This window comes from Mobula hypostoma, chromosome 4, assembly GCF_963921235.1.
Source record: "Mobula hypostoma chromosome 4, sMobHyp1.1, whole genome shotgun sequence".
Lineage (NCBI taxonomy): Eukaryota > Metazoa > Chordata > Chondrichthyes > Myliobatiformes > Myliobatidae > Mobula > Mobula hypostoma.
In genome coordinates, this window is record NC_086100.1 from 83,699,470 (window position 1) to 83,711,742 (window position 12,273).

Here is a 12,273-nt window from a genome sequence, read left to right on the forward strand (position 1 = left end):
ACTCCCTTTCTTGAATAAAGTAACAACATCCGCAACCCTCCAATCCTCCGGAACCCCTCCCGTTCCCATTAATGATGCAAAGATCATCACCAGAGGCTCAGCAATCTCCTCCCTCGCCTCCCACAGTAGCCTGAAGTACATGTTGTCTGGTTCTGGTGACTTATCCAACTTGATGCTTTCCAAAAGCTCCAGCACATCCCCTTCCTTAATATCTACATGCTCAAGCTTTTCAGTCCACTGTAAGTCATCCCTACAATCACCAAGATCCTTTTCCATAGTCAATACTGAAGCAAAGTATTTATTAAGCATCTCTGCTATCTCCTCCAGTTCCATACACACTTTTCCACTGTCACACTTGATTGGTCCTATTCTCTCACGTCTTATCCTCTTTTTGTTCACATACTTTTAGAATACCTTGGGGTTTTCCTTAATCCTGTCTGCCAAGGCCTTTTCAAGGCCCCTTCTGGCTCTCCTAATTTCATTCTTAAGCTCCTTCCTTCTAGCCTTATAATCTTCTAGATCTCTATCATTACCTAGTTTTTTGAACCTTTCCTAAGTTCTTCTTTTCTTCTTGACTAGATTTACAACAGTCTTTGTACACCATGGTTCCTGTACCCTACCATCCTTTCCGTCTCATTGGAACATACCTATGTAGAACCCCACGCAAATATCCCCTGAACATTTGCCACATTTCTTCCGTACATTTCCCTGAGAACATCTGTTTCCAATTTATGCTTCCAAGTTCCTGCCTGATAGCCTCATATTTCCCCTTACTCCAATTAAACGCTTTCTTAACTTGTCTGTTCCTATCCCTCTCCAAAGCTATGGTAAAGAGATCCAGCAGGATCAGTAACTGAACTTATGACGGAGAAGGTGGATGAGCTACGACCTCAAATGACAATGGCTATGGTACAGTCAGATGAACATTTGGGAAGAGAAATGGCGATTTCTTCAGTTTGCCCAACTGAAGGCAATAGCAAACCACCGTTGCTAGATACTAGGCTTTCTAGAATCTATTTGCTAAGAAAACCACGGCCAAACTCACAAAATGTATCGCACAACAACCCTAAACAGGAGTGTGTGGGCCATGGCAGTCAAAGCTCAAACTGGGCATGGTACCTGATGATGATGATGATCTCCAAAATGCTCTCCCACTGAGAGATCTGACACCTGACCAGGTTCATTTCCCAATACCAGATCAAGCACGGCTTCTCCTCTTGCAGGCTTATCCACATATTGTGTCAAGAAACCTTCCTGAACACACCTAACAAACTCCACCCCATCTAAACCCCTTGCCAATCGATATTTGGGATATTAAAATCTCCAACCACAACAACCCTGTTATTATTACACCTTTCCAGAATTTGTCACCCTACTTGCTCCTTGATATCCCTGTTACTATAGGGTGGTCTATAAAAAACACCCAGTAACGTGATTGACCCCTTCCTGTTCCTAACTTCCATCCACAGAGACTCTGTTAACAATCCCTTCATGACATCCACCTTTTCTGCAGCTGTGCAACTATCTCTGATCAACAATGTCACGCCCCCACCTCTTTTGCCTCCCTCCCTGTCCTTTCTGAAACATCTAAAACCTGGCACTTGAAGTAACCATTCCTGCCCCTGAGCCATCCAAGTCTCTGTAGTGGCCATAACATCATAGCTGCAAGTACCGATCCATGCTCTAAGCTCATCCGCTTTGTTCATAATACTCATTGCATTAAAATAGGCACATCTCAAACCATCGGTTTGAGCGTGTCCTTTCAATATCACCTGCCTGTCCTCCCTCTCGCACTATCTCCAAGCTTTCTCTATTTGTGAGCCAACCGCCTCTTCCTCCGTCTCTTCAGTTCAGTTCCCAACCCCCAGCAATTCTAGTTTAAACTCTCCCCAACAGTCTTTGCAAACCTCCCTGCCAGGATATTGGTCCCCCTCAGATTCTAGTGCAACCCATCCTTTTTGTACAGGTCACTCCTGCCCCAAAAGAGGTCCCAATGATCCAGAAATCTGAATCCCTGCCCCCACTCCAATCCCTCAGACATGCATTTATCCTCCACTTCATTCTATGCCTAAACTCACTGTCACATTGAACCTGTGAACATTACCTCACTTTTTTAATATATTTCTGTTTTTGCACTAATTTTAATCTATTCAATATATGTATACCCTAAATGATTTACTTATTATTTTTTCTTCTATATTATGCATTGCTGCTGCTAAATTAACAAATTTCACAACACATGCCAGTGATAATAAACCTGATTCTGATTTTGAAATGTTTAGAAGGATAGATGTCAAGCACAGTCAAATAGCAGTAGGTTTGATGGACATCTTGGTCGGAATGCACAAGTGCCTGTTTCGGTGATGTATGACTTTATGACCCTAACCTCACTTCTAAGGAACAATATAGATGGAGCAGCTAAGGATGTTTGGGCCAGGGACATTACCCTGAGGAATTCATGCTGTGATATCCTGCGGCTGGGATAGTTGATTCCAGCAACACAAGTATCTGCCTTTGTATGAAGTCCAACTCCAAGCATAGAAGTGGTTTCCATTGATATACCTCAGTCAGGGTTCCTTTGTGCTACACTGTGTGTTAAATGTTTTCCTGATATCCGGGTACATTGCATACATTGCATCACTGGAAGTCATTTCTTTGTCCATGTCCTGACCAAGACTACGATAGGATCTGGACCCTTGTGAGACTCAAAGTGCCCACCAGTAGGTGCCACTGTTGGTGACAGCATCCTTCACCTGCTAATGATTGAGATTAGACTGATTGGGCAGTAATTAGACAGACTGGGTTTGTCCTTTTATTTTAAACACGATGTACCTGGGCAATTTCCCACCTTACTGGGTAGATTCCAGTGATGTCACTGTATTGGGATAAGGCCAGAGACCATAAGGCATGGGAGCAGAATTAGGCCATTTGGCCCATTGAGTCTGCTCTGCCATTCCATCAGGCTGAGAAGGCCCATTCTCCTGCCACCTCCCCGTAATCTTCGATGCACTGACTAATCAAGAACCAATCATACTTCACTTTAAATATACTCAATAGCTTCACCCCCACAACCATCCATGGCAATGTATTCCAGATGAAGAGATGCCTCCTCATCTTTGTTCTGATTAGAGTCCATCTAGTCTGAGGCTATGCCCTCAGACCCACAGTAAGTATCCTCACCACATTCATTCTATCTAAGCCTTTCAATAGATTCAAAGTACATTTATTATCAAAGTACATATGCAGTATACAACTTGAAATTTGTCTTCCCCACAAACACAAAGAAAAACATCAAACCTTAAATGCCTTCTTCACCACCACCCCCTGCCCCCCCCCATGCTCAAAAGAAATCACATAAATGGCAAGAAAAGGGTGTCTTTCAGTTAAGCTCATTACCTGCAGGCTACCCTGATTCAAAAATCACCCAAAAGTAATGACAAAAAGGAGCAACGAGAATTAGAACATAACATAAACCTGAATTAGAGTCCAGATCTGCAACCTGCAGTGATTAGACCTTGTTCTGAAACCATCCTCTGTTAGCATCCAAGGAGAGAAAGATCACTCAAATGCAAGGACCTTCCCTTGAGAGCAAGGAATGAGGAGAGAGACTGCCCACAGACATCCTCTTCTGGCAGCAGCAAACGAGAGGCTGGTAGACAGCACTGAACACTCGCTCACGCCCCCCCCCCACACCCGCCTCGATGATTTCAGTCTTCCTCGGCGCTTTAATTGCTGAGACCGGCGAGTGATGGAGTCGATCATGGGCTCACGCCCCATCTCCTGGCCTCCATGCTGCACGCTTTGCTTGCTGCCCCTTGGAGACAGCAAAGCCCCATCGGCCTGAAAACATGCCTCCAAAATGTAGTTAACAGGCTCCAACAGTAGCAGAACCATATCTGAAATAAAAAGAAGACATTAAAGTAGTAAAAGAAGTGAGAGGAGTTGCTTTGTGAACTACCTCGAGGATGTCGCCTTTGGTAATGTTGTTTGCTGGCGCCATGTTCTACCAGTATTAGATAGGTTTCAAAGAGATTCCCCCATCATTGTTCTAAACCACAGTGAACACAGGCTGAGAGCCATTGTACACTCCTCATCGTTAGCCCTTTTCCCAGAATCGTTTTCTGAACCTCCTTTGAACCTTCTCGAATGCCAGCACATCTTTTCTTAGATAAGGGGACAAACTTGCTCACAATACTCCAGGAGTGAAGAATTCCTTATAAAGCCTCAGCATCACATCCTAGTAAGGAGGCATGGGATCCAAGGGGACATTGCTTTGTGGATCCAGAACTGGCTTGCCCACAGAAGGCGAAGAGTGGTTGTAGACGGGTCATATTCTGCATGGAGGCCGGTGACCAGCTGTATGCCTCAGGGATCTGTTCTGAGACCCTTCCTCTTTGTGATTTTTATAAATGACCTGGATGAGGAAGTGGAGGGATGGGTTAGTAAATTTGCTGATAACACAAAGGTTGGGGGTGTTCTGGATAGTGTGGAGGGCTGTCAGAAGTTGCAGCAGGACATTGACAGGGTGCAAAACTGGGCTGAGAAGTGGCAGATGGAGTTCAACCCAGGTAAGTGTGAAGTGGTTCATTTTGGTCGGTCAAATATGATGGCAGAATATAGTATTAATAGTAGAACTCTTGGCAGTATGGAGGATCAGAGGGATCTTGGGGCCCGAGTCCATAGGACACTCAAAGTAGCTGTGCAGGTTGACTCTGTGGTTAAGAAGGCATACGGTGGGGGTTTTCAAGATGGCGGCACAGTGAAAGGGCTGCTTTGCTGAGCTCAACACCGCAACACTGATAATTTCGCATATAAACCTATCTGTTTCAACTTTTTTTTTAAATGCCCAAGTGTCCGATTTAATGACATGAACATTGATGAGTATTTTTTTTTGAGCTGCTTAAACACCATGCCATCCAAAGGTACTAAAAAGGCAGCCAAGATGGACTGCACAGAGCGCTCACCCGGGGCTGAGGAGCTAGCTACTGCTAGCTAGGCTAACACTTTGGACCCTGCTTTTCGTCAAGTAATTCAGGAAGTTACAGAGAACATATCCAAAATGATGGAGGGGAAGCTGGCTCCACTCTCTCTAACACTCCAGAACCACACATTGGAGCTTAAAGATCCTGATACAAGAACGACCGAAGCTGAGGGCCGAGTCTCTGCGGTTGACACTGTAGCTGATCAGGCCCAAAGCCGCATCCGGGCGCTAGGAAAGGAAGTTCAAAGCCTGTCTGACCATATCGCTGATCTCGAGAATAGAGGTAGGAGGAAGAATATACGGATCATCAGTCTACCTGAAGGTGCAGAAGGCAGCCAACCGGCGAAGTTTTTCGAGGGCTGGCTGCCTAATTTCCTTGATTTGGAAACCAAGGCTGGACACATTAAAGTGGAATGAGCTCATCATACGCTGGCTCCAAACCGGGCCCAGACCAATGCCCTCGACCCATCCTCGTGCGGTTCCATACTTTCAGTGATAAGCAAAGAGTGATGGAGGCTTCGAGATGCCATGGGACTGATGCCCAGGCTTTAATATATGAGGGATCTTGGTTTATGTTTTTTCAAGATTATTCAGCAGCCATTATTCAGGAGTGCAAGAATTCAACCAGGTAAAGAAGTGGCTGAGGGAATCCGGAATCCAGTACTTTATGCTGTACCCAGCGGCGCTGAAAATCACCTACAATGGGACCACCAAGATATTTGATTCTCCTGACAAAATTAAAACTTCTGTGGACACGTTGGGCTAAAGAATGTATATATTGTGTAGCCCTGGTTATGGACGATAACATGCTTGACGGTCGCTTTATTTTACCTTTTCAATACTCGACGGCAAGATACCTTATAGGATGGGTAACATATTTGTTTTGATTAATACAGTTTCATTATTTGTTTAAATTAGCGGTGCTGCTCCAGCCTGAAGGAGTTTAAACATGACGGTAACAAATCGGTATATTGATAAATTATGCCGTTTTCATTTTTGACTGTGTTAAATGCCTTATTGGCAGTGGGGCAGAATATGGGGTGCTAGAAGGTTCAGATATCCTCTTTAAGTGTGGGGTAAGTCCTCTTGCTCAGCACTGTTGGCGCTTTTTTTTTGTGGTTTTTTTAATTCACTTATTGCTGCTCAGCTGACCTTAAATTGGGGTTCTTCTCCTCCAGAGTGACATGTTTGTTATAAAGGGTTATGACCAGCAATATATTAAAATTGTGCACTTGGAACATTAAGGGGAGTCATCCACCAATCAAGAGGAAGAAAATCCTACTAAATCTGAAAAAGGAAAGGGTGGACGTAGCCTTATTGTAGGAGACACATTTAAATGATAAAGAACATCTAAAACTGCAACAGAGTGCATTTGATCAAGTCTATTTTACATCTTTTAACACCAAGAGTGGGGGGGGCGCATTTTAATTAGGAAGAACCTACCTTTTAAGTTATTAAACTGCATTAAGGATAAGTATGGGAGATTTGTGATTGTTAAGGCTTCAATATATGGAGAGGAATATGGTGTTCTTAATGTTTATTGCCCTCCAGCTCATTCTCTCAAATTCCTAATAGATGCTTTTTCCAAACTTACAAGCTTTTCAATGCAAAACATTATTGTAGGTGGGGATTTTAATTGTCTCAGGGATCCACTGATGGACAGAGTGCCTAGTGGTCCCCCTTTGCTCTCCTCACAGCCCAAACAAATCATGGGCTTATGTGGAGAACTAGGACTTGTGGGTGTCTGAAGGATGTTACATCCCTCAGACAAAGACTTCACATTTTTTTCTAATCCACACAAGTGTTACACCAGAATAGACTTTTTTCTAACCCCCAATAGTTGTATTCTGCACAATTGGAAATATCGCTATTTCTGACCATGCAGCAGTATATTTAAATATAAAGCCCAAAGATAATTCAGGATGATCTAGACATTGGAGGCTGAATCCTTTTATTCTAAAAGATAATAAATTTATAGACCACTTTACTTCGGAATTCAAAACTTTCCTATTAATTCCAAATCAGCTAGTAGTCCATCGACGCTCTGGGAAACCGCTAAGGCCTATGCAAGGGGATTAATTATCTCCTACTCTGCTAGTAAGAAGTGACAAGCTGCAGAACAGCAGCGCCTAGTGGAAGCAAGGCTTGCGGCAGCTGAAAGAAAACTGACACTTGCTGAACAACGATTCTTTGAACATGGCGAAAAACCAGGTAGGTATTTGGCTTATTTAGCTAGAAAGAAAAATGCCTCTCAGACTATTGCTTCAATTAGGGATGGGACAGGAGCCCTTACCAGTAGTTCTAAAATGATTAATGTTGTGTTTAAGAATTTTTATTCTAAATTGTATCAATCTGAGCAATGTAATGACGGACAATCTGGGATGGAGTCCTTTTTCAGGAATTTAGATCTCCTAGGCATTTCTTCTGAACAAGAGTCCCTCCTCAATGCTCCGTTATCTATACATGAGATACAAGAAGCTGTGAGACAGCTCCAAAGTGGGAAGGCCCCAGTCCTGATGGACTCACTAGTGAATTCTATAAAGAGTTCACAGAGTTGTTATCACAGCCTATGCTAAACATGTTCAATCATGGTCTCCCCCATCATCATTGATAGAAGCTAATCTTTCCCTAATTCTTAAGAAAGCAAAGAGCCCTGAAGATTGTGCCTCCTACAGGCCTATTTCATTGTTAAATGTTGACTTTAAAACCCTATCTAAAACCTTAGCGTTGCGATTAGAAACTATGTTATCTTTTATCATAAAAGAGGATCAAACAGGTTTTGTAAAAGGCCATAGATCATCCAACAATATCAGAAGATTACTTAATGTGATTCAGGCATGTCAGCAACAGGCAGTGGATGGCTCGGTGGTTTCCTCAGATGCAGAAAAGGCCTCTGATCGTGTCCAATGGCTGTATTTTTTTTCCGCTTTAGAACGAGTTGGTTTGGGCAATAATTTTATTAAGTGGGTGAAGGTTCTTTATAATGTCCCTTTGGCTGCGATTCTCACTCATGGTATTAGGTCAGATAAGTTTAGTATTCTGAGGGGCAGCCGGCAGGGCTGCCCTTAATCACCACTACTTTTCACACTAGTGATCGAGCCTTTGGCTGAGGCTATTCGGCAAGACCCCAAAATATCTGCTCCAGGCATAGGACTAGTCACATAAAGTTACATTGTATGCGGATGATGTTCTAATTTTCTTATCAAACCCTGCTATATCAGTGCACCACCTTATACAATGCATCAATTGATTTAGCGCTTCTGGTTATAAAATCAACTTCACTAAATCAGAGGCTATGCCTCTGGGGAATCTGCAGCAGGTACCTGACACCCAGGGTGTTTTCCCCTTTAAATGGTCACAGACAGGTTTTGTTTACTTAGGCATATTTATCACACCTATGTTTGATCAATTGTTCAAGCTAACTTTACACAGTTATTTGACAAAATCAAACAGGATCTTGTACGATGGTGCACTCTTCCCGTTTCTTGGTTTGGCCGAATATCCTTGCTCACAATGAACATTCTCCCTCGTCTGCTCTACCCAATACAAATGATTCCAGTCTTTTTTACCCAACAAATACTTAAAAAAATAAATGGCTGGTTTGTTTATTTTATCTGGAACAAAAAAAGATCCTGTATTAAAATGTCTAAGTTACAGCTTCCCAGTAGTCTAGGGGGTCTGGATTTTCAAGACATCAAAAAATATCGATTAAGTTCCTTTTTATCTTATGTGTTGACTGGGTTTGCAGGGACCTCTCCTCGATTTGGCTAGACATTGAAGCTTCACAAGCAAAATGCCGTTTCATTGCTTTACCTCAATAAGATGAAACTAGTTGAGGGATATTGTCGCAATCTAATAACAATTAATACAGTCAGAGCTTGGAGGGCAGTGCGACAAATTGAGGGCAACACAGTGAAAATGTCACCCTTCACTCCAACAACCAGCAGTCCAGATTTTCAGCCTGGCATAATGGATTCTGGATTTAAACTTTGGATTTCTAAGGGTATTTTCCATCTAGGAGATTTGTTTGATGAAGGAACGATGAAGTCTTTTATTCAAATAGTACAGAAATTTAACATACCCAAGGAATTTTTTCATTTCTTTCAGATAAGACATTATATACAGAAAAAAACATCATTGTTAACTGATTTCTATAGTTCTGACATAGAAAAGAGGGTGTTTTGTTCTAAGGATAAAGTCTCCATTAGTACTTTTTACAGCATCCTGAGGGAATGTTCTTGTGGAGAGGCTGAGCAGCTGGGAAGGGTCTGGGAGGAAGAGCTGGGAGTAGAAATTACAGCTCAAACATGGGAAGACATCTGTGACAATGCAAAGAAAATTTCAGTTTGTAATAGAACTAAAGCATTGCAACTCAAAATTCTGCATAGAGCCCATCTGACTCCAGATTGTCTCTCAAAATTTAAGACGGGGGTTTCTCCAATGTGTTCTAAATGTAAAGTAAATACTGGAACTTTCACCCACTGTTTCTGGACTTGTCCCAAACTTCGGGCATACTGGAGTGATATTTTGGGTGAAATGGAGAAGGGTCTGAAGATGGAGCTTGAACTGGACCCAGTGTCTTTTCTCTTAGGCTGCCCCAGCAGTCATATTATTAATGCACATCAGAAAAAACTTTTTAACATCCTGACTTTTTGTGCGAGGAAGAACATTTTACTTTGTTGGATATCCGATAAGGCCCCTGGACTTTTTGGTTGGCATAAATTAATCATGGAATGCCATTCCTTTCGACTTTTTGACATGTATGGTACACTCAAAAACAAATAGCTTTCATAAAACATGGCAACCTTTCCTGCAATATGTAGATGTAAACCTGTCTGCTATACTAATAAGGACTTTTGTATATGATGTTGTGGTGATGTCTATATTTTGATGGCAGTGTTCTGATAGCTGATATCTGTGAGGGGAAGAAAAGTGAATGTAAATTTATCTGTAAATTGAAAGTTTTGTTATGCTGAGCAAAAAAAATGTTTTTTAAAAAAAGGCATATGGTGTATTGGCCTTCATCAATCGTGGAATTGAATTTAGGAGCTGCGAGGTAATGTTCCAGCTATGTAGGACCCTGGTCAGATCCCACTTGGAGTACTGTGATCAATTCTGGTCACCTCACTGGAAGGACGTGGAAAGGGTGCAGAGGAGATTTACAAGGATGTTGCCTAGATTGGGGAGCATGCCTTACGAAAGCAGGTTGAGTGAACCCGGCCTTTTCTCCTTGGAGCGACGGAGGATGAGAGGTGACCTGATAGAGGTGTATAAGATGAGAGGCATTGATCATGTAGATAATCAGAGGCTTTTTCCCAGGGCTGAAATGGCTGCCACAAGAGGACACATGTTTAAGGTGCTGGGGAGTAGGTACAGAGAAGATGTCAGGGGTAAGTTGTTGTTGTTGTTTTTTTTACGCAGAGAGTGGTAAGTGTGTGGAATGGGCTGCCGGCAACAGTGATGAAGGCCGATACAATCGGGTCTTTTAAGAGAATTTTGGATAGGTACATGGAGCTTAGAAAAATAGAGGGCTATGGGTAACCCTAGTAATTTCTAAGGTAGGGACATGTTCAGCACAACTTTGTGGGCTGAAGGGCCTGTATTGTGCTGTAGGTTTTCTATGTTTCTATATTCTAGTCCTCCTGAAATGAAAGAAGACGGCATTTGCCGTTCTTTCCACCAACTCAACCTGCAAGTTAACATTTAGGGAATCCTACATGAGGACTCCCAAGTCCCTTTGCATGTCTGATTTCTGAATTTTGTCCCCATTTAAAAAAAAAGTATATGCCTTTATTCCTTCTACCAAAGTGCATGACCACGCACTAACATTATATTCCATTTCCACATCTTTGTCCATTCTCTCAATCTGTCTGAAGCCTTCTGCAGACTCCACGTTTCCTCAATACTACCTACCCCTCCAACTACCTTTGTGCCATCTGCAAACTTGGCCACAAAGCCATCATTACTATCATCCAAATCGTTGACAGACAATGTCAAAAGAAGTGGTCCTAATACTAAGCAGAATAGGTCCCCTTTATTCCCACTCTTTGCCTCCTGCCAGTCAGCCAATCTTCTATCCCTGCTAGTATCATTCCTGTAACACCATGGGTTTTCTATCCCTGCTAGTATCATTCCTGTAACACCATGGGTTCTTGTCTTGTTAAGCAGCCTCATGCTTCACACGCAGCAACTTGTCAAACATTTTCTGAAAATCCAAATAAGCAAAACCACTGACTCTCCTTCGTCTATCCTGCCTATTAATTCCTCAAAGAATTCCAACAGATTTGTCAGGCAGGATTTCCCCTTAATGAAACCATGCTGACTTTGGCCTATTTTGTCAAGTACCCCAAAATCTCATCCTTAATAATGGGGTCCAACATCTTTCCAACCACCAAAGTTAGGCTAACTGGACTATAATTTCCTTTCTTCTGCTCTCCCCACCTTACAAGTGTAGAGTGACCTTTACAATTCTCCATTCCTCCAGAACAATTCCAGAATCTAACGAAACTCTAGTCATTGCTCTTCCATCTTCTTCCCTATTAGTGTCCTCTTCCAACCAACTTTGGCCAGCCACTCTCTCATTCCTCTGTAATTGCCTTTACTCCACTGGAATACTGATACATCTGATTTTATTTTCTCCCTCTCAAACTACAGGGTGAATTCTATCATATATGATCACTGCCTTCTAGCGATTCCTTTCCCTGAAGGTGCCTAATTAAATCTGGTTCATTACACAACACCCAGTCCAGAATTGCCTTTCCGCTAGTGGGCTGAACCACAAGCTGCTCTAAAAGCCATCTTGTAGGCATTCACCCAAGTTGCTGTCTTGGTATTCAGCACCAACCTGACTTTCCCAATCAACCTGCATATTGAAATCCACCATGACTATTGTAACATTGCCCTTACTACTTGCCTTTTCTATCTCCCGTTATTATTTATAGGCAACATTCTGGTTACGGTTCGGAGGCCTGTATATAACTCCCTTCAGGGTATTTTTGTCCTTGCAGCTTTTTTAAATTCTTCTCACAAAGATTCTATATCTTCTTATCCTATGTCATCTGTTTTTAAAGATTTGATTAAATTTTTTTTTAATTGACAGAGCCACCCCACCCCCTCTGCCTACCTGCCTGTCCTTTCGATATAATGTGCATGCTTGGATGTTAAGCCATCATCTACGATTTTATTTCAGCCATGACTCAGTGATGCCCACAATGTTATAGCTGCCAATCTTAAACTACACTACAAGATTATCTAACTTATTCCGTATACTGTGTGCATTCAAATGTACCACC